We start from the raw sequence: 24277 nt of genomic DNA on the forward strand, positions 1-24277 counted from the left end.
TCTGAGACGCAGTCCAAGAGTCGGCACCCCAAACGCCGTTCTAAGCCTCGTCGCTCAAAGGATGGCAACACTGGTACCGGAGAAAATAGCACTCCGAGTGATGCCGAAAACAATGAAGACCCCGTCGATGCGACATCCGAACAGGAGGAACATGACAATAGGCAAGACAACCCTGATGAACAGGCCACAGAAGATAACTCGGAGGACGATAGTTACCATCTACCCTCCGAGGAAGACACAAGCCTCGGCAACGAAGACTTCATCGTACCGGAGGACCCTGTGGAGCAGGAGCACTTTAAGCTTCAGCTCATAGCCACTGCAAGGAGCCTGAAAAAGAAACAGCAGCAGCTTCAAGCCAAACAAGATCTGCTCGTAGACAGATGGACTGACTGCCGAAGAATACGGCCTCAAGCGCCCAGCTAAGAGCTACCAGAAACGCAGACTGCTACCTCAATTCGACGAGGAAGCACCGGAGCACACATCTCCCTCGCGTAATGCGGAACGACCACCGCGTGGTCGAGACAGGGTGGCCGACCGGCCACCCCGCGGTCGGGATAAAGCGGCAACTCAGGCCGAACAGCAGCCTGCCCCACCGCCCCACAAAAATAAAGACGAAAAAGTTCGGGGTCACACATACGACCTTCGGCAGACCCTGGACAATAAAGCAGGACATACAAGATCAATCTACGGATCGCGCGGACGTGCCTCAAGGCACGACGATGGCTACCTATTTGGACGTGACAAACCTAACCACACCCGGGCCGAACACCGCAGACGGACCCCATCAGAGCTACGCCGCGACGTGGCCCGATACAGAGGTGTCGCACACCCTCTGTGCTTCACGGACGAGGTACTGGATCACGAATTCCCCGAGGGATTCAAGCCCGTCAATATCGAATCATACGACGGCACAACCGATCCCGCAGTGTGGATCGAGGATTTCATCCTCCACATCCACATGGCTCGAGGAGATGACCTCCACGCCATTAAATACCTCCCACTCAAGCTCAAAGGGCCAGCTCGGCACTGGCTTAACAGCCTGCCTGGAAATTCTATCGGCAGCTGGGAAGACTTGGAAGAAGCTTTCCTAGACAACTTTCAAGGAACATATGTCCGACCACCAGACGCCGATGATCTAAGCCATATAGTTCAACAACCTGGAGAATCAGCCAGAAAATTCTGGACTAGGTTCCTAACAAAAAAGAACCAGATCGTTGACTGTCCGGATGCCGAGGCCTTGGCAGCCTTCGAGCATAGCATCCGGGACGAATGGCTCGCCCGCCACCTCGGCCAAGAAAAGCCGAGGTCCATGGCAGCCCTCACGGCACTTATGACCCGCTTTTGCGCGGGAGAAGATAGTTGGCTGGCTCGAAGTATAAACACGGCCAACGAAACAAGCCCCTCCGAGGCCAAAAATAGCACCGGCAAGCTCCGGCGCAACAGAAACAAACGCCGAAGAAATGGCGATAACACCAATGACACAACAGTTCATGCCGGATTTAGTGGCTCCAAGTCCGGCCAGCGAAAAAAGCCCTATAAAGGAACAGTGGAAAACCATCCAGCTTGGACCGCATACTCGATCGTGCTTGCCAAATACATGGCACCCCAGACAAACCGGCCAACCATACTAACAGAGATTGTCGGGTCTTTAAACAAGCCAGCAAGGTAAATAGCAGAAGCAAAGAAGGGGAATCACAGAGCGAGGACGATGACGAAGAGCCCCGGCAGCCGAACACCGGGGGGCAAAAGAAATTTCCCCCTCAAGTCAAAACGGTGAACATGATATACGCTACACATATTCCCAAAAGGGAGCGCAAGCGCGCACTCAGGGACGTCTATGCGGTAGAGCCCGTCGCCCCGAAATTTAATCCATGGTCATCATTCCCGATCACATTCGACCGCCGAGACCATCCAATTAGCATCCGGCATGGCGGTTCAGCCGCACTGGTCCTCGACCCAATCATCGACGGATTCCACCTGACTCGAGTCCTAATGGACGGCGGTAGCAGCCTCAACCTGCTCTATCAGGATACAGTACGTAAAATGAGCATTGACCCCTCACGAGTCAAGCCCACGAAGACTACCTTTAAAGGAGTCATACCAGGCGTAGAGGCCCGTTTTACGGGCTCAATAACGCTGGAGGTAGTATTCGGTTCCCCGGATAACTTCCAAAGTGAAGAACTAATCTTCGATATCGTCCCATTCCGCAGCGGCTATCACGCGCTGCTCGGACGAACCGCATTCGCTAGATTCAACGCGGTGCCACATTATGCTTATCTCAAGCTAAAAATGCCCGGTCCACGTGGAGTCATCACAGTAAATGGAAACACGGAATGCTCCCTCCGTACAGAAGAACGCACCACCGCCCTAGTAGCAGAAGTACATAGTGTCCTTCTCAAGCAACACTACAATCCGGTTGCCGAGCCCCTGGGCATCATTAAGAGGGTCCGGACTACACTGCAGTAGGATAGCTTGGCTCGTCACGAGCCAGTCTAGCAAATTCGGCCTCCGTCCTAGCCCTGACGAGGCAATGGTATTAGTACCGCGCGCATTTAAACTACGCACTCATGAGTGCTGACGGAGGCACAACTCGCTCGCAATCCACAGTATGGCTTGATAGACCCTGGGATTCGCACGTTCCTGCTTTTTCTTTGTACAGGTCTTCCTCTCTTTTCAAGGGCTATACGGACAACCTGCTGGCAGAACACACCAAGGAGGCAAGGAGCTCGGGCGTACAAGGGAACCCCCAGGTGGTTTCTAATAAACGATTACTATTCTTGTTTTACATACCCGCACGCAGCTCGCCCTTGGTTACGGCATTTTCAATAGCCTTACTTGCTTATCGCATTACTTGTACAAAGTACGCCTTGACGTACTGATTACACCACAACGGTGAATAAATGGTGGCGTCAACCCATTACTTCATTTTTTCCGTTTCCTCACCTCAGTATTTATTACTCATTGCACACACACCATGGTACGCACTAATACGCCAGGGGCTTAATAACACCCCGCATCACGGCAATAAAAGTCCGGACACTTTTACAGTATAGTTCGGTACCCCGAACTTATAGCATTATATGCATCGGCTCCGAATCATGTCTTTGGTCAATAGTTGGGTTGCCCGGCTCCTGTGCTTACTACCTTACGTTCCGCTATATCAGCTAGGGTAGTAAAGGGAGAACTACTGCGATTGTGTCCCGGTTCTCCCGGACGAGCACCTTAGTAGAGAAAGCCGAAAACTGACTGTCATGATGCGGCGAGAGACGGCCAGCTGTTCGTGAGGTTCTAAATCGTTGGAGATTTTTCCCGCTTCTTGCGAAGAATCGGTTCTTCCGATTAGGCATGTATAGCGCCCCTAATTCGGCCTTCCGAACACCAGGGGCTTCACCAACTTTATTAATTGTCAAACTCCTATGGCTAAGTGGGGCGGTAAAGGCCGCATAGTCTGATTGTCTCGTTCGTTGCGCTAAACACCTCCTTTAAGGACCAGAATGTGGAGTAAAGATTGTTTAGATTTATCCCGAACACCCCCGTACTATCTACGTGGGGGCAGAAGCCGACGACTGGTCATCCCTCAGATTTAATAAACGGCCGCACATGAGGTAAAATTTAAAATCATAAACATTATACTACATAACATCTTTGTTCCATATTACAGGGCAAGATAGTACACATGTTCTTATGAGAATATAATATCCTTTGAACATTACTCCGCCGCAAGGCGGGACCCCTCCAGGACACCATCAAAATAGTGCTCGGGTCGACGATGCTCCTTGCCCTCCGGCGGTCCCTCGGTCATCAGCTTCTTGGCATCCAGCTTCGTCCAATGCGTCTTGACGCGAGCAAAGTCCATACGCGCACCTTCAATACAGACCGACCGCTTCACGGCTTCGAGCCACGAACAGGCACTCACAAGCCGCTGCACAAGTCTGAAGTAGCTGCTCGGTATAGGATCGGCAGGCCACAGCCGGACTATAAAGTCCTTCATGGCTAACTCTGCCAACCTGTGCAGCTCGACCAACTGCTTTAGCTGGTCGCTGAAGGGCACCGGATGTTCGGATCCTAGATATTGGGACCAGAACAGCTTCTCCGTAGACATCTCTTCCTCAGCTCTATAATGCTCGGCCGCATCCGACACACTGTGCGGCAGACCTGTAAATGCCCCTGGAAAACCAAAATTCAGGATAAGTACAAGGGACGTTGCCTCTACACGCTTGCTCTGCATGGTGAAGAGCTTACCTGCCGCAATCTTCTTGGCCATCTCAATTTCCTGGAGGGCGCTCTGGGCTTCGGCTCGCGCATCCTGAGCGCTTTGGCGAGCCTTCACCAATTCGGACTCCTGCGCCTTACAATCGTGCTCCAGGGCCTCAAATCTCTCTATTGTGCCCTGGAGCTGTTGCTGCGCCTCGCCAACCCGGGCCTCGCGTTTCTCGCGTGAGACACGCTCTTTGGCCACTTTGTCCTCGGCCTCGGCTAGCGCCTTCTTCAGGGTTGCCACCTCGGTCGTGGCCCCTGATAAAGTTCATGACACTTTAGCCCAGTCGAACTATTCATTTCTTTTCGAAATATACCCACAGGTTGCTGCATACCATGGCTATCCTCCAACCGCTTCTTCACGTGGCCGATCTCCTCCTTGGCCCGCTCCAATTTCTGCTTCAGTCCGGAGATCTCCGCAGCATGAGCAGTGGCAGCTTGGAGCGATACCTGCTTATTCACATAGACAACTCATGTTAGACTCCTGCGATTTTTTGATCCTCTGTTCGGCTTTTCTTCCCGAACACTAAACAGAGTATCAGGGGCTACTGTCTATACTATGATATTTTTCCATAATCACATTACTTACCTCAAAGCCCGTTAGAAGGCTAGTGCAGGCTTCGGTCAGTCCGCTTTTAATGGACTGAACCTTCTCTATTATCGTGTCCATAAGGACACGATGTTCATCCACGATAGAGGCGCCTCGTAGCGCCTCCAGCAGATTATCCGGTGCCTCCGGTTGGACAGAGGTCACCGGTAGAACAGGCACACCCCCTCCTGGTGGGGAATGCCGTTCGCTGGACCCCGGAGCTGTATAGACTTCCGGAAGGGTATCCGGCTGAGGGCCGAAGGGAATTCGGGCCCCATCACCAGTCCCCATGGGGGCTTTTTCCCCCATGTGTCCGGCGTCCGAGGGGTCATCCTGGGGCGTCACCCCGATGATCTCCGGAACCTCCCCCCGGCCCAGGAAGGCCTTTTTGGACACCAACTCGTCATCACCCCTGGGTGAGACGAAATGAGCAGGCGGCGGAGATATGCTAGCCATCTCCTCTGTGTCCAGCGAATCCTCCGTCGAGGATCGCGGGGAGTTATCGCGCGCCGGACTGCAAGGACAAGGTTTACAATATGTCAATATTACAAGCCGGAAAAGCCAGACGTTTGCGAATTCTGGTACTTACGAAGCGGCCCGAGGCTTGGTCCGGCGAGGTCGTTCCGGACTGCTGTCAACATCCCACGCGGAGTTATCTGCGAGGGAGCCTTTAACCCTCTTAGGCGCTTTCGCCTCCGGGCTTGTGGGGGCCGCTCTCTTCTTCCTCCCTGCTTCGGGTGGGAAGTCGTTTTCCTCTTCCTCTTCATTTTCGTCGTCAGCGGACGAAGAGGAAGTCTCGCGCGTCTTCGGCGAAGGCTCTTCTTGGCCCCTTGGGTCGCCTTCTTAGCCATCTTCTCCGGCACCTCATAAGGTGCAGGGAACAACATCTTCTCCAACAATGGAAATTCTTGGTCCTCGGGCAGCGGAGCCGGACAGTTAATCTCCTCGGCCAACTTAATCCAGGCCTGAAAATAGGGGAAGGAAGCTTAAATTTCCTCTCAAAATATGCTAATAGGGGATACTCCTTGAAAACTTTAAAGGAACTTACCGGGTTGGGCTGGCGCTTCAAGCTAAGCCCGCGGTCTTCGGTCGTAGGCGGTGGCGCCTCGCCGGCCTTGAAGAGCACCTTCCAGATTTCTTCGTGCGTCATGCCGAAGAGCTCCAGTAGTGTCTGGTGCTTGGCCGGCTCGAACTCCCACAAATTACAAGTTCGGCGTTGGAGTGGAAGGACCCGACGAACAAGCATGACCTGGACCACGTTGACGAGCTTGATTTTCCTTCCCATCATGTTTTGGATGCACGTCTGGAGCCCAGTCAGCTCGTCCGAGGGACCCCAGGTCAGGCCCCTCTCTTGCTAGGAGGTGAGCCGCATCGGGATTCTGGATCGAAATTCGGGGGCCGCCAACCAGTCAGCGTCGCGCGCCTCGGTGATGTAGAACCACCCCGATTGCCACCCCTTTACCGCCTCCGCAAATGAACCTTCGGGCCAGGTGACGTTGGGCATCTTGCCCACCATAGCGCCTCCGCATTCTGCTTGTTGACCGCGCACCACCTTCGGCCTCACATTGAAGGTCTTCAGCCACAGGCCGAAGAGAGGCGGGATGCGGAGAAAAGCCTCACAAACGACGATAAACGCCGAAATGTTGAGGATGAAGTTGGGGGCTAGGTCATGGAAATCCAGCCCGTAGTAAAACATTAAACCGCGGACGAATGGGTGAAGAGGGAACCCAAGCCCACGGACGAAGTGTGTGAGAAACACAACCCTCTCGTGGGGCTCGGGAGTGGGGACGACTTGTCCCTTGGCCGGGAGTCGATGAGCGATCTCTTTGGCCAGATATCCGGCCTCCCGGAGCTCCCTGATATCCTTCTTCTTGATGGAAGAGGCCATCCACTTACCTCCAGCTCCGGATCCGGACATCTTTGGAGTACTTTCTCGAACGAGGGAAAAGCTAAAGCTTGGGCGCTGGAGCTCGAGGACGGAAGGGCTGAGAAAGAAAAGGGGTGTGGGTAAAAGAGGGGAATCCTTACCCCCTTATAGAGGCCGCGAATGTCAAGCGCCTCCCCGCTTGCCTTAAACTCGCCTATTCCCAAGGACCGTGCAAAAGGCGCGGTTGGGTTACCCATGCCCGCATTGATGAGAATCCCGTGATAGGGGGACACGATCTCTGCTTTGACAAGACGTGCCAGTAGCAACCGCGCTTTGAAACGTGGGATGGCAGATAAAAAAAAGGTTCGATTATGGACGGACATGCATACGTCGTGGTGTAAAACTGTCAGCAGATCAGACTCGTGCAAATATTATATTCTCTCTGCGGTTGTGTGTGGAATGCGTTACAGGTCCGGATACAATAATCACATCTGAAGACTATCTTGGAGTTCGGAAGGAGGGGAACCAGCCTTGCAATGTCGAAGACAATCTGTGCGCCGGACTCCTCGACATTGAAGCCAGGTTCAGGGGCTACTGCGGGAGTCCTGGACTAAGGGGTCCTCGGGCGTCCGGCCTGTTATCCATGGGCCGAACTGATGGACTGTGAAGATACGAAGGCCGAGGACAATACCCGTGTCCAGATTGGACTCTACTTGACGTGAAGGCAAGCTAGGCGACCTATTATGAAGATTTCCTCTTATGTAACCGACCTCATGTAACCCTAGATCTCTCCGGTGTCTATATAAACCGGAGAGCATAGTCCGGATAGGACAGACTCATTATCATATACTCATAGGCTAGACTTCTAGGGTTTAGCCATTACGATCTCGTGGTAGATCAACTCTTGTAACACTCATATTCATCAAGATCAATCAAGCAGGAAGTAGGGTATTACCTCCATAGAGAGGGCCCGAACCTGGGTAAACATTGTGTCCCCCGTCTCCTGTTACCATCGATCCTAGACGCACAGTTCGGGACCCCCTACCCGAGATCCGCCGGTTTTGACACCGACACCCGCCCCTGCCCAAGTCGTGCGGGTGCATTCTGCACTACCTCCGCGGCGGCTCCTCGTCGTCGTCCCGGAGCACCATGATGGCGCAGGAGTACGCCGACCAGGAGCGGCGCCAGCGGACAGCAGGGCAACGCTGCCGATCCCAGTTCGTGGACTCCGGCATCCCGCCGCCACACATCGCGGCGGACCCAGACCTGGCGTACGCCTGGGCCCTGGACCGCTCCGTGATGACATCAGAGACGGCCAAGCGCCGTCTCCGCCACCTCGACTGGGAGATGGATAGGTACGGTGAGAAATGGTCCCTCACCGAGATCGCCACTACCGCCAACGACGACACCTCCAACAACCGCCGCCCTCTCCCCCAGCCCATGTCCTCGGTGGCCGCGGGCGTACTGCGCACGGTGTAGGAGGAGGCGGAGAGGATCATCCGTGAGCGCCGGGCGGCCGCCGAGAAGCCGTGCCGCGGCACCACCACCTTCTGCCGCCCCAAGCCCGATGACGACGACTCCGACGGCGGGTCGGGCAACGATGACGGAGGAGGAGCGGCCGGCCAGCCTGGTATTGGCAAGTATATAATAGTTTAGGGTTTTATGTTTAGATTTTACTTCACCAGATGAAATATCGTCTGGTTTTTATGTACAATTTATTCTACTTTCAATGAAATCCACTATGTTTATATCAAAATTCGTCATGTTTGATCGAATTTCGTCCGGTTGGTTCGAGTTGTTGTGAAAATGTATGCAGCTATCGTTGGATGTCGACCTCCCGGATCCGTGTTCGTGGACTCGTCTCTCTGTCCGTGGATGAGATGCGGGAGATTTTTTACGGGTTGTCGTTGAAGATGCCCTAAAAGAAAAAGAAAGGAAAGCAGGTTTACCTGTCCATTTCATCCACAAGGCCCCCCGGGTTAATCGGATGAGCAGCTCGCGGGAATGGCGCTGTCGCTCTCACCGGGATCTCAAAGATCCTAGTGCTTGCCGCTAGCTAGACACTCAACTTGAAATGCTGCTTGCTTTTCTCACTCACTGCGACGCTACGAGCAGCACGCGCCAAGCACTGAAGCCAGCATCAGTTGATTAAAAGATAGATTAATTGCTATTATTAGCGTTGGCTGCCGTCACCGACGCAGTCTGATTAGCAGTCTAGTTTACTCGGAGGAAGATCTAGAAGAGATCGCCGTCGGCTCGTCGATCGCCGGGTGCCAACCTTTTGTGCTAGGCCCCGATTTTGTGATTCCTCTGCTCGGGTGGAGATTCTGCTTCGATCGCAAGTGATCCTTCCTTCTTTTCCTTCACCGCGAGGGAACGGAATTAGTAGGAATATAAGTATCTTTTAATTATCACCGATGACTGACCGAAAATGACGGGCCGTTGAACCATCTTTAGTTAGTGCTCGCGCGATCGACTGATCGATCTCCTCTTGATTTATTCCTTGTTTTTGTGCAGACAGCAGGCGACACACTTTCTTACCGTAGTAGCAGTAGTATGCTCTCGCTGTCACGGGGGCAGGCAAGGGGGGCAGCACGGATCGTAGGCGACAACTAAGTGATGTCGTGATCCGTCCTCGACGACGACGATGGACGTACCGTCTGCTGACCCCGAGCGCGGGTCCAAATGCGTGTTCCAAACACGACCAACCGCGCTGGGCAGGCAGATCTTCCACGCCGCCGGCTCCGGTGGCCGCCGCTGCGGTGGACCGATCGATCCGAAGCACCGTCGGCACAGCGCCATTTCACGATGCATTTCCCTTCCACAAAGACGCTAATCTTGCATATTTTCCAGCAGCCTGAGGCCTGAGCTCTCCGTAAACCATTGGTTTTTGAAACGGCACACAGACAACACCGCACCACTATTCGCAAAAAAAAAAAGACAACACCGCACCACGGGGAAGCACACAGACAACGCCGCCGGCTCCGGTGGCACCGCTGCGGTGGACCGACCGATCGATCCAATGCACCGGCGGCACAGCGCCAGTTAATGACGCATGCATTTCCCTCCCACAAAGAAGCTCATCTAGCTTCTCACAGCGTCATCTTTCACACCGAGACAGCGAGCACGTAGTGATCCATATTATTATACCCGTCCCACCAGAACCAGATCGATCGCCGCGCGAAAGCTGAGCAAGGTTGACGGATTCGGCCAGTTTGTCAGCGCTGAAAAATACGCCATGCAAATCGCTCGCAAGCTGACTGACTGTACTGTACCGATCGACTAAACTAGGTGCAGTGGCGGCGATCGAGACGACGACATGCACATATGATATGATACTACAGTGTACTACGAGACAATCCTACCGCATGGGTTTTAGTTTAAGTGCCCAGACGAGACGACATCCCATGACGCATTCCCTCGTAATCGAGTGCCCCCAAAGACTTCGAGTGTCACGGATGGGGATGGGGTCCAGCCGCCACTCGACTGCCTCCACTAAACACTTAGTAATAATATAATCTACTCCCTCTGTTTCTAAATATTTATCTTTCTAGATATTTCAACAAGTGATTACATACGTAGCAAAATGAGTGAATCCACGCTGTAAAATATGTATGCATACATGATATATCTGTATGTGGTGGTTCTCTTATTTAAAATGTCTAGAAAGACAAATATTTAGGAACGGAGGGAGTATTGGTCATGGACTATGCGTGGATGGATCATGGATGGATAGGTAGATCTTGATCTGTTCTTTTGCCGAGGTCAGGGTCCACTGGAAAGTTGAAAAGCGCTTGAAAGTTTATGCCGCCTGTTCAAATGATCTTCTTCTTTCAGGGAAAAAATGACCTTTACAACCCAGTCAAGCATCCAGGATGCAGTCCGCATAATAAAGCAGTTTGATCGTGCACCGATCACGTAGACGGTCAGCAGCACTTTTCACCATACTTCCTCCGTTTCAAAATATAAGTCTTTCTAGAGATTCCAATAGGTGACTACATACGAAGCAAAATGAGTGAATTTACACTCTAAAATATGTCTACATACATCCGTATGTTGTAGTAGCAATTTGAAATGTCTAAAAAGACTTACATTTTGGAACGGAGGGAGTACAATGAAAATACAGTAAATTCAATTATCCCAATGGGCATAAAAACAATCCTATTTCTGACGTTTCAACGGTCTTGGCAACATTTAGCTGAGAACGTACGATCCTGCTGACTACGCAGCCGCAAGAGATATATATGTACAAGAAAACGGCTGATTTGTGATGGCAACATGATCTCAGCTTGCGGTAAGCACCCACGTACAATTGTTTAACAGTTCCACGCCAGATCGATCGATCCCGCTTATAGAAAAATCTAAAGCTCTTCATGTGACACTACACCGTTTGACTTATGCCACCTGCTCCGGCCTCATCCACTAGCATCGATCGGTCGTACGCGACCCAGAATAGATATACTAGGAACTACGAACTGGTCTAGCTAAGGTCCAAGGACAAGGACATAGTTGAGCTGAGATTAGCTAAGCGGGCATTATTAGTTAGTGAAATATAAACTAAACGGTTGGTTCCTATAACATGCCATGCCACCATGCACGACGGACGGATTCCTTCAGGTAATAGTAGTATGATAGCAATATACTCGTATATAATAAATCATCTGACGATGCTCTTGGAGTATCTCCCTGTCGCTTACAGTAATTCCCTTTGACATCACGGGGAACAACAACATCCCCATCGATCCTAACATATATATATATATATATTGATAGGTCAATGCTGGGCCTGGGTAGGGTATGCCCCAGAGCTTTGTTCTACGCGTGCCAGCGACTGACTACATTGCACTATCCAAAGCTAGCTACTGTTCAGATTTCAAACCTCCTTCTGTCTTGTGCACGCACCGTGATACAAAGTGCACACAGCATTTAAACTACGCATGTTCGTCCACCTGCTCGACGTCTGATCTGCTCTTCTTTTCGGATGCATGGACATGGTGAGAACGGAAGGAGCATGCACCGCCGTGGAGGCATCATTGCGAGCGCGATGCAAAACAGCGGCATGTTGCAGTGGGCTTTTGACTTGGGCCGTAGGGCTGAGCTACCGTTTGTCCTTTCCCATGGATACCAGTCAGGAATCTGGTAGTAGTAGCTGGACGTGCTTGTTGGTTTCCCGGAGGTCAGATCGCGTGCCGATGATTCCTCCCGTTTCACCAATATAATAGTCGCAAGCGTAGCCAAGGACCAAACTGTGGTGGCAGCCAGGCTCGCTTGAATGCCAGGCTGACTGTTTGCTGCTCACTCCAATTCCATGCATGCATACGCACGTTTGTTAGCCTGTCAACTGTGTCGAATGTCAACAGGTTGAACCTTTCAGCCTGCCTGCCCCATCTGACGGATACGGCACTGTATGCCACGCCATCTCCAACAAGATAAGATCGCACTGCACTGCACAGCACAGCATTTGTGCCGAGCTTCTATTCCGGTAGACAAACGTAACTACGTATAACAAAGCCCGATTCATATTTACAGGATCACACACACCCATTGCATGTTTACGTCCACATCGCCATTTTAAAACCATGTCGCCTTCGAAAGTTCTTATTTCGCTGTCTCCGCTCGACAGAATAGTCATTTTACAGATTATGGTCACAGCTAGCAAGGTCACATTTTACAGATTTTGCTCACACCGAGCAAGGTTCAGATTTTACACGAGGAGCGACCATTTTATTTACTTTTACTTGGAAACTTGCAATGATGAAGTCGCCGTGTTTCACCCGGCCGAGATACTATACACCTGCAGTCAGTATCTCAAGCCTGTTTCATGTTTCAGAAGCCTGTCTTTGGCCGCACCGACGCCTTTCTGCAGATCTAGGTATTTCTGCACTGATATCTCCGAGAAAGACTGAAGCTTCTCCACGAACACCACGAGGCTCGATCGTAAATCGGCAGCGGCATCGTTTCTAGGAACCTCTTCCTCCGTTCCACCATTTGTTATCGACTCGTCGAGGCGTTGCTCCGCATTCGTGGCAGGTGGCAGCTTACTGCTTACATCTGCAACGAGACCCTCGATGGCCTCTTCCAGGTCCCCGGTCGGCAGATCGTCCAGCAGCTTCATCCAGGTCTCGCACATGGCGAACATGGAAGCGACGGCGCACTCCGTCAGAGACGTCGACGGCGGCGGCGGCGTTTTGCTTCCTGGAGCTCTTCCTCTTCCTCAGAGGCTTCATGCACTTGTGCAGCCACAGGTTGAGGCTGCCCAGGTAGGCCCTGTGGGATGCGATCCAGTTTCGGAGGTCTGAACGTAGTTTGCCGAGTTCGATCGACACAAGGAGGTCGGCTTGGCGTCAAGGCTCAGAGTCGAGCGGTGTTTCTAGTTTGCAGCTGCTGGATAGTGATTTGATGATCGAGTGCTGAAATCGATGGCACTGATGCATGGTTGTCCACATCATGGTGAAACTGCAGGAAAAGCACATACTTCATCAGATTTATATTGCTGTCAGTATGTAAATGCTAAATTAACTCGCCTGATCTGTCCACCAGCTAGTAGCTGCACTGTTGCCCTTTAATCAGTTGTACTACTCCGTAAGGATTTTTTTTTTTGCCTAGTTTCCTTAATAAATCGGTCCAATCTATTCTTCTTAATGGAAGTGCAGGAACGCCCAGCTCTCTGACGATGTTCGTAAAAAGAAATGAGTCTGCCCCTTCTGATGGACTGCATACTGATCTACCACGATCTTATAGCGCACATCCCAGTGCAAATTCTCCTATAAAAATTGAAATGGACAAACATACCTCTCAATTAGCTCATCCAGCTGTGGTTGAAGCTCTTTATCCCTTAGATTTTCTGTGTTCATCGAAATGAGATCTATTTTCTGAATAGCCACTTGGATTCTGGAATGCAAGTCTTTTACTGCAGCACGGGTAAAATCGGTGATGATTTGTTTTTTCCCTCGCGACTCCTGGTCTCTCAGTTGCTTACATTTCTCATCATACTTCCTGCAGATGGAGCTGCTGGCCTGAAAGCAGAATCACACAGGGTTACAAAATGGCAACGGGCCACATAACTACAAGTCATATATGGAAGCTTAGTAGTTTCGACCTTTTTCGCTTCAGGACACTAGTAAATTTTGGCTGCATGCAATTGTCCCTTCCACTATCTAAAAGGAACTAAGTGACATCTGAAAAACCTATACAATTACAATTTATTTATTTTGACAATAGAATGTTGTTCTCCATAAACAAGTATTTTGTACACGAAATGCAGTAGAGAGTTCTAGTGAAGGCAGTCACAACTCACAATAGTAAGTCATAAGAATCAAGATATATTTCATTATACTCAAAAGGAAGGGGAAAAGGGACTGCTGCAGGCAAACAGAAATGGGGAACATGCACCAATATTCAAAGCGTGCACATTGAGTAGCAGGCTATTACCTTAACTTCATCATAAAGCTTTGTTTCCCATGCATACAATCTATCTGGCGTTGATGTATGGATGTCAAGCATAGTCCCAAGAGGATTCGTGGATGGCGACAGTTGTGAAGTGTTATGACCGGCATATTAGGTGGGCTGTGGCCCAAGTTATCTTATCGTTATTAGGGGCTTAGCCCAATTATCTTATCGGTATTAGGGTCGTTTGCTTAGGAGTCAAGTAAACCTCTCTATATAAGGAGAGGAGATGTATCAATCTAATCAAGCAAGAAGCAATCAGTATTTGCTCGGCTTCCCTTAGGGAGCCGGGAGACCTAACCCTAGCCGCCTCTTGCGCCGCCGCCGCCTCTTCTCCACCACGCAAGGACGGCGCACAGCCGTCGGCCGCCGCGCCCTCGACCTCGTCTTCCTCCATCTTTCCCCTACAATCTCCGCCCTAGAACCGGCAGAACCCTAGCTCCTAACACCTTGGTATCAGGTAGCTCAGTTCCGATCATGTCTTCGCCGCCGCCCATCCCGTCGCTTCCGTTGCCGACCGTCACCACCGCGCCGCTGGCCTTCTCCACCGCGCCGCTGCCCTCCCCGTCCGCGTCACTGGTCGCATCCTCCGGCGCCGCCACCACCCAGATGACGGCGCTCTCCACCGCACCACCGGCCGCCGTCTACTCCCCGGCGGAGATCACCGGGGTCCTCAACGATCTCATCACCACCGTCCAGGGGATACGGCTATACCTAGCCGGCCCCTACGGGCCGCCGGCCGCCGTGACCGGGCCAGCCGCCCTGCCGTGGTATTCGGCACCCGCGGCGCCGACCGGGCCTCTACACCACCACTGGCTGCTTCAGCCGCCGCCCGCCGCCGTGCCCCAATGGCCGCAGTGGCCGGCGCCGGCCCTCGCCGCGTCACCCACGCCACCAGGGTCCTTGCCGCCACTGCCCTGGCAGCCGCCGCACCCCGGGGCCACCACGACGCTGGTCGGGCCGCTGCAGCTCTCGCTGCAGCTACAGCCAGCCCCCGCCACCGCCCCGATCTGGCCACAATGGCCGGCCGCGGCCATCGCCGCGCCCGCCGCCTCTGCCGTTTCCAGGCAGCAGCAGCTGCCGCTGTCGGCGCCTCCGCCGCCCAGCACCGGGCTGACTACAACCGCGCCGGCGGGCGTGCCGATTCAGCAAGTGCGGTTCCCGCCCTCGCTGTCCCAGCTTCCGGCCTGGTTGGCCGGGACGTCACCGCCGCCAGTCTACACCATGGTCGCGGACCAGCCGGCGCCCTCCCTGTCGTACGACGGGCCCTCCGGCTCCGCGGGTTTCCACGCTGGCTTCGACGGGCCACCGCTTTCCTGCGGACCACCTGTGCACACCGGACCAACGCCATCCTCTTCGCTGCTCCGTACCGCCGAGCCGTACACTCACGGCGGTCATGCTCAGACACCGCCGCGCTTCGCCAAGCTCGCCTTCGCCACCTACGACGGCGCCGAGGACCCCCTCAACTGGCTCAACCAGTGCGAGCAGTTCTTCCGGGGGCAACGGACGCTCGCGTCGGACCGCACCTGGCTCGCCTCTTATCACCTCCGCGGCGCCGCACAGACGTGGTACTACGCCCTCGAGCAGGACGAGGGCGGCATGCCCCCATGGGAGCGTTTTCGCGAGTTCTGCCTCCTTCGATTCGGACTACCGATACGTGGGAGCCGGCTGGCGGAGTTGGGCCGCCTTCCCTTCACCTCTACGGTGCAGGACTACACCGACCGCTTTCAGGCCCTGGCGTGCCACGCGTCCGGCGTGTCGCCTCACCAGCGGGCCGAACTCTTCGTCGGCGGTCTGCCAGATCATATCCGCGTGGACGTCGAGCTGCAGGGACCCCAGGACCTCCAGACGGCCATGTACTACGCCCGCGCGTTCGAGCGCCGCGCGGTGGCCATCCAGCAGGCATCACCGTCCCGGGCCGCTGGGCCGCCACCCTGGCCGGATGTTCCCGCGCAGGGTCGGCCTGCTCAGGCTTCCGCGGCACCCCTTGCCGCGACCGCGGCGCGCCCGTTCCGCCGGCTCACCTCGGCCGAGCTACTCGAGCGTCGCCGCCAAGGGTTGTGCTTCAACTGCGACGAGACCTACATGCCCGGCCACGTCTGCCCCCGACTCTTCTACCTGGAGGCTGCAGACTACATTGAGGAGGACGCCGTCGCCGCCGGGCTCGGCGACCTGGCCGCCCCAGCTGTCGCGGAGGTGTTTGACGCTGGTTGATCACCTCGAGGAGTTCAGCAAGCGCTTCCCCGCCTTACAGCTCGAGGACGAGCTGTTTGTGCAGGCGGGGAGAAGTGTTATGACCGGCATATTAGGTGGGCTGTGGCCCAAGTTATCTTATCGTTATTAGGGGCTTAGCCCAATTATCTTATCGGTATTAGGGTCGTTTGCTTAGGAGTCAAGTAAACCTCTCTATATAAGGAGAGGAGATGTATCAATCTAATCAAGCAAGAAGCAATCAGTATTTGCTCGGCTTCCCTTAGGGAGCCGGGAGACCTAACCCTAGCCGCCTCTTGCGCCGCCGCCGCCTCTTCTCCACCACGCAAGGACGGCGCCCAGCCGTCGGCCGCCGCGCCCTCGACCTCGTCTTCCTCCATCTTTCCCCTACAATCTCCGCCCTAGAACCGGCAGAACCCTAGCTCCTAACATGAAGACACTAATCTATGCCAGGTAAGGTACTTTATCTCAGCTTGAGGAGGGGCTGCATTAAACCATCATGATCAAATTATTTGTCACGGTAAGAAAGACCATGATAAAACACTGAACAAGAAAAGAAAAAATAGCAAGGTCAATTGCCGCCGGGGGGGGGGGGGGGGGGGTGAAAATGATCTCAGTACAACAGTAAGGAAAATGCAATGACCACAACATTAAGAAAGCAAAAACAGAACGAAGTTTTAAATTACAGAGTATCGTATAGTAACTTAAAATATAGTAATATTCATCAGTTATTCACATAAATGCTCCTGAATCTATTCGCTACTACCTCCGTCCCAAAATATAAGACGTTTACATGGGAATGGGACAAGCTTGTACACTAGTAAAAATAAAGTTGATACTAATAACTTCAAAAGAGATAGCTTACGTTTAGGAACAGAAACTTCCTCCCTGCAGCAAACAAGGAAGGTCGCAAGAAAATTTGATACCTTTGATCCTTGTGCTGCAGCAGAAAAATATTATGAACAAATGGCAAGAGAAGCTGGAGATCATGCAACACAAATGTACGTTACTTGACATATGTAACCTATTTCTTCAGGTAGTAGAGGGCGGAACTGGATTTTATCTTCTTCCAGAATCATTGGAACTTGTTTCCCAGAATCACATGCCCTAAAGAATAATATCTCAACCTCTTTCATGCATGAAGATAAGTCCTTCACCACATTCTTTACTTCAGGATAAGGTTTCTGGGAGTCCATAGTGCGAGCAGCCACAGATGATGGGACCACATTAACTAGGGGGATGGGAGGAATTTCATCATTTTCAATTGTGATAACACCTATTATTCTCCTCTTGCCTTTGAGCCTGTCTGCTGAAGCAATATTTTCTGAAGCTACACTATCTGGTGTTAGAGTACACCTGTCCCAAAGTTTCAGTGGACGAATTGTCGAAACCATCTTCTGAATCTGCAACATGACCCTCCTCATTTGCAGCTGCAAGAGACTTCTCTCCTTCAAAACATTTTCTCAGAAAAGATCCCGTGTCTCTAAGTGACACAGTATAATCATGGTGAGCACATGCAAGCGCACATCTTCCATCAAGTGCCTCTCTAACAAAACGCTTCCTCTCCTGGCATAACACAAGGACCTTGTCGTCTTCAATCGTAGAAGACGCCGCACCCATTTTCAAGTGCAACAGCCAACAGAGCACAAAGTTTCACAGAGGTTACCAGGGAATGCAAATTCAAGGACATCCACCGAGGTTAACTGTAGGATCGCTGGTTGTCGTTGGCAACGACAGGTAGTGGTGTTTGGATGATGCAGTCCGCGCTTCGATGCTGCAACAGTTAAAAAAATCCTACTATTAATAAATTTAACAAGAGTGACATATTCAGTAAGTGACAAGACACCCCTAAAAAAGGTTAGTGCAATACATTCAATGATCCCAAAATTTCATCATGTGATACATATCGCCTATGTCTGTTTCGCCTGACCACTGTCACACATTTGGTTGAAAATAAATCAAATTGAAGGGATCCTAACTGAATTGAAAGCAAAAGACAGAGGATTTCTACCCTGAACTATTTGTTAGAATTGAAATGATTATCATGGAACAGTACCAGATGGTAGAGTTCTGAGACTTGGTTTCCTTAATGAAATCGGAGGGAAACCCCCTCTTTCAATAAAATAAAAAAGAGGCAAAAGCAGAACTACAGTACTCTTTGCATCAAGAGTTCAAGAAGCATCGGTCATATCCGAAAATCCACACAACTATGCAGTGCTAAGATAGACAGAAGCTGAGCATTATTTACTCAGTAATAGTAGTATCTAAACCACTATTTCGAAGCCAACTGACAGTAGTATTTACTCTGTTCCTCTGCAATCCACTGTCACTCCTCCCACCCAGCACACCCGCAAATCCGACCGTTCCACCCCAGGGAGAACTTCAGAGAGAAACTAAAATCACCTCGGCCAATCGGGCCACGGCCGGATTCGGCGCGTGCCGCGCGGTGTCTCCGGATACTTCCGCGACTCCGCTCCACGAGCGCGGCGCGGCGCGAGCGATGGAGGAGAGGAGACGGCAGGGGGAAGAGGCGAGCAGGCCGAGGAGGAGGAGTGTCGTCCGTAGTGCGGGGGAGCACAGACAGGCACAACAGGGCGCCATTGCCGTCGCCTATAGGCATCGCCGGAGGTGAGGAGAGCGCCGTGTGTCGCCGCCATTATTTCGCGGAGGAGTAACTGCGGCGACGCGAACGTGTGTGGCGCAAGGCGAAGCGGCAGGCCTTTTTGGGGTGGGCCCCAGCACAGGAGTCACTCTCGGCCCTCCTAGGTCCTAATCCAGCTCGCGTTTATGGCACATGCAGCCCATCCGTAAGCTTTTTTTTTAGACTTGGCCCATCCGTAAGCAATCCAGCCCGGAAGGCTGCAGGTCTAGAAGCCCAGCCCACCGAGATAACTATCCATCTGTTCGATTCTGGAAGCTCCTTTAGGTAGCCAGATTTGGAGAGCAATTGTAGAGGGCCGTGACACATTGAAAGTTGGCTTGATCAAGCGCATTGGTACCGGAGAGACAACAAGGATCTGGGAAGATAATTGGTTGCCTAGGGAGGAGATGATGAAACCGTATGGGTGTATCACCCAAAACCCGCCGCTGCTTGTTTCTGAGCTCATAGATAGCACATCAGCTGGGTGGGATAGAGAAAAAGTGGAGTCTGTTTTTATGCCGATGGATACTCAAGTTATTCTTCGTATCCCATTATGCACTTGCAATATCCTAGATTTTTGGAGTTGGCATTATGAAAAGAATGGCCTCTTCTCGGTCCGCTTGGCATATCGCATGCTTGTGGCTACGAGATCTAGAAGAGAAGCGTGGCTGGAAAATAACTCGGGCACCTCAAGCGCGTCGATGGAGGAAAGATCTTGGAAGAATTTGTGGAAAACTAGAGTACCTGGAAAGGTCAGGATGTTTCTCTGGAGACTGTCAAAGCATTCGATCCCAACAAATGATGTCCGGGTCAGAAGAAATATGGCACAATCAAACTCTTGTAGTATATGTGGGGCATCCGATTCGTGGAGACACTCACTCCTAGATTGCACAATGGCTCGGTGTACCTGGGCGCTCGTAGAAGGAGATCTGTTACAAAAAATGGCAGCTACAACAGAGCCAAAGGCTAAGCATTGGCTCTTCACTTTAACGGAGCTTTTATCTCACGCTGAATTTGTTAAGCTCTCGGTGACGTCATGGGCTATCTGGACGGCAAGGCGGAAGGCTATTCATGAAGGCATTTTTCAGAGCCCACATGCGATCATGTCGTTTGTTGAAAGGTACATCATTGAGCTGGAGACGATCAATGTGAGACAGGAACCGGATCGGACTGAACCCAGGGTGGTACCATCCGTCGGAAGGAAACCAAAAGCTCCGCCTGTGGGCTTTGCAAAGATTAACGTCGATGCGGGATGCAGAACAGGAAGCAGGGGAACAACAGTGGCGGTCTGCAGAGATAACATGGGGACGTATCTTAAAGCTCGGCCCTGGTAATTAGAGGAGTGGATGATCCCGCGACACTGGAGGCAATTGCATGTCGGGAAGGCTTGGCACTCGCTGCGGATCTACACATAAATCAGTTTGTCATTTCCTCGGACGCAAAGGAGGTGGTAAGGGCTATCCACAACGACAGCAATGGACCTTATGGTGCCATCATCAAGGAGATTAGAGTCCAACAGTTATCCTTTTTATGTAATTTTTGTTTTGAAGGTCATTTGAACAACTTAGAAGCTCATAAGTTAGCCAAGCATTCTCTATCCTAGGGATGGCAGTTTTGCCCATGGTACGGGTACCCGCGGGTACCCTACCCGAAAACAGTGGGCATGGGCAAGACTTGGAGAGATTTTTTACCCATGGGTAATGGGTATGCATACTCGCAAAATATATGGGTAGGGCATGGGTATGAAATTGGACCCATGGGTAACCCAATGGATACCCATAAAGTATTAATAAATGAAAATAACTCCTACGATATGTGGGGTCAACATCCAACTCCTATGGCCCAACCCTAAATCCCGTATCCCCTAAGCCGGCCATAGCTCATAGGCCCACATGCACTTGATCGCCACTCCTCCTACATCCTATGTGTCTCCTCGAAACGATGAAATTTTGAATTATTGTCACCAGACTCATTTTCATCTCTGGATCAGTGATTCCCGAGTCCCACCGCCGCCTCCCACTGCATCAGGCTTCCACCAACCATTGCTCATACTCGCTTGATTCCTCCAAGAGGCCACCCATCAGAGGAGGCCACATCTGTGCTATACTGCTTTGCCCATCGTCACTTGAATTTTAGACTCATTTCTCCACTTTTTAAAATTTAAATGCCATACATTGTACCCAATGGATAGCCACTGGGTATAGGATACCCGATGGGTATGGGCATGGGTATCAATTTATGCCCATGGGTATTCAAGTGGGTGGCTATAGAAGGTTCATGTGGGCATGGGTTAGGGCAGAAGAAGGTTGTACCCACCCATACCCTACCCATTGCCACCCCTACTATATCCTTGGGTCCGGGACGCCACGTTTGGTTTGACCAACCCCATGACCTGAACTGTATCCCACTTCATGTGGTTTTCGATGAATAAAGCTTGGCTATTTCCCTCAAAAAAATAAAAATCTCGACTAGCTTGATCGCACGAGGTTCCGGCCCAGATAACCCCGCTCCCACCCATCCCCCCACTCTCTCTTTCCCAATTCCATTCAAAACCCTCCCACCCTCTCCCGGATTCGCCTTCCCTTTGCCGTCCGTAATCATTCTCTCTCCCCCTTTCCGCTCCCTCTGCAACAATTAGTGAGCGTGATCAATCAACGCGTCCCCCGTGATTTCTCAACCGTTGTCGGCGCCGCGGGCAGAGTGCCCTGCTCCTGTCCTCCGGTTCCTTCTTGCAGGTGCATAAGACTTCGGCCCAGACAAACCCCTTGTTCCCATATCCCTTCCACTCTTTCCCACAAGACCTCTTATTGCACGCTCGCATGCGTCCAGTAGACATGCTTTCACTGAAGGGGTGCGATAATAGGTCGACCCATTCGCCGGGCGTCGGCCAAATGAAAACTGTGATGAAAAATAATAGCACGGGCAGGGAGTCGAACTCCCGACATTGCCGTCACCTATAGGCATCGCCAGAGGCGAGGAGTGCGCCATGTGTCGCCATTATTTCGCGAAAGGGTAATTGCGGCGACGCAATCGTGTGTGGCGCAAGGCGACGTGGTGGGCCAGCCAGTCAAGCCGGTGACTGAGGTTTGCCAATAGCGAGCACTAATTTTACAGTACTAAGTTGAGCGAGGGTCCGCTTTTTTTCTTCAAAATTTTCTATATTTTTTTGGGGAAAATGTGAACAAATTTTCTTAAAATATACAAACAATTTTTAAAATCATGAACAAATTTTGAATATTATAACAAACTTTTTGAACGTGAACAATTTCTTTTTTGAAAAACATGAACGAACATTTAAAATTCTGAACATTTATTGAATTTTTTATATACGATGAACAATTTTAAATATATATCAAACAATTTTGTAGTATATTCTTAATAGTGTTAAAAATAAGCATTGAACATTTTGTGATATAAGTTGAACAATATCTAAATGCACATTGAACATTTTTGTGATATGCACTGAACAATTTTAAAATACACAGTGAACATTTAAGAAAATATCTTGAATATTTTCGTAATATAGGGTGAACATTTCGCTAAATATACGATGAACATGTTAGTATATAGACACGCAATGAACTTTATATAATGCATGAGAAAAGAATTAAAAAAGGAGAAGGAAAAAAGGAAGAAAGAAAATAAAAAATAAAAATAAATAAAAAAGAAACAGAAAAGAGATTAGACAACCTTGCGACCATGGGCCGGCTCAAACTGAGGCGTCGGGAGCCCAAGGTTCTACCAAGCTGTTGGGGAACGTAGCAGAAATTCAAAATTTTCTACGCATCACCAAGATCAATCTATGGAGTAATCTAGCACCGAGGGGAAGGGGAGTGCATCTACATACCATTGTAGATCGCGATGCGGAAGCGTTGCAAGAACGCGGATGAAGGAGTCGTACTCGTAGCGATTCAGATCGCGGTTGGTTCCGATCTAAGCACCGAAGAACGGTGCCTCCGCGTTCAACACACGTGCAGCCCGTGACGTCTCCCACGCCTTGATCCAGCAAGGAGAGAGGGAGAGGTTGGGGAAGACTCCATCCAGCAGCAGCACGACGGCGTGGTGGTGATGGAGGAGCGTGGCAATCCCGCAGGGCTTCGCCAAGACCGCGAGAGATGAGGAGGAAGAGGGGTAGGGCTGCGCCAAGAGGGAGATGTTCTCCTGTGTATGGCAGCCCCAAAACCTCAAGTATATATAGGGGAGGGGGAGGGGCTGCGCCCCCATCTAGGGTTCCCCCCCAAGGGGTGCGGCCAGCCCTAGATGGGACTTGGGGGCGGCCAAGGGGGGAGAGAGAGGGGGGCGCCCCACTAGATGGGCCTTAGGCCCATCTGAGCCTAGGGTTTCCCCCTTCCCCCCCTTCCCGCGCCCTGGGCCCCTTGTGGGAGGCGCACCAGCCCACCTAGGGGCTGGTCCCTTCCCACACTTGGCCCATGCAGCCCTCTGGGGCCGGTGGCCCCACCTGGTGGACCCCCGGGACCCTCCCGGTGGTCCCGGTACATTACCGATAGCACCCGAAACTTTTCCGGTGACCAAAACAGGACTTCCCATATATAGATCTTTACCTCCGGACCATTCCGGAACTCCTTGTGACGTCCGGGATCTCATCCGGGACTCCGAACAACATTCGGTAACCACGTATATCTATTCCCTATAACCCTAGCGTCATCGAACCTTAAGTGTGTAGACCCTACGGGTTCGGGAACCATGCAGACATGACCGAGACGTTCTCCGGCCAATAACCAACAGCGGGATCTGGATACCCATGTTGGCTCCCACATGTTCCACGATGATCTCATCGGATGAACCACGATGTCGGGGATTCAATCAATCCCGTATACAATTCCCTTTGTCAATCGGTATGTTACTTGCTCGAGATTCGATCGTCGGTATCCCGATACCTTGTTCAATCTCGTTACCGGCAAGTCTCTTTACTCGTTCCGTAACACATCATCCCGTGATCAACTCCTTGGTCACATTGTGCACATTATGATGATGTCCTACCGAGTGGGCCCAGAGATACCTCTCCGTTTACACGGAGTGACAAATCCCAGTCTCGATTCGTGCCAACCCAACAGACACTTTCGGAGATACCTGTAGTGCACCTTTATAGCCACCCAGTTACGTTGTGACGTTTGGTACACCCAAAGCATTCCTACGGTATCCGGGAGTTGCACAATCTCATGGTCTAAGGAAATGATACTTGACATTAGAAAAGCTCTTAGCAAACGAACTACACGATCTTGTGCTAGGCTTAGGATTGGGTCTT

The 24277-nt window shown here is 51.6% G+C and overlaps 1 pseudogene; it reads right to left on the bottom strand.

Annotated features, from left to right (window-relative positions):
* Nucleotides 1-12300: 12300 nt before the first annotated feature.
* On the bottom strand, nt 12301-17794 carry LOC123055636 (protein ALTERED PHOSPHATE STARVATION RESPONSE 1-like; annotated as a pseudogene).
* Nucleotides 17795-24277: the final 6483 nt, after the last annotated feature.

Source organism: Triticum aestivum, chromosome 2D (genome assembly GCF_018294505.1).
Source record: "Triticum aestivum cultivar Chinese Spring chromosome 2D, IWGSC CS RefSeq v2.1, whole genome shotgun sequence".
NCBI lineage: Eukaryota > Viridiplantae > Streptophyta > Magnoliopsida > Poales > Poaceae > Triticum > Triticum aestivum.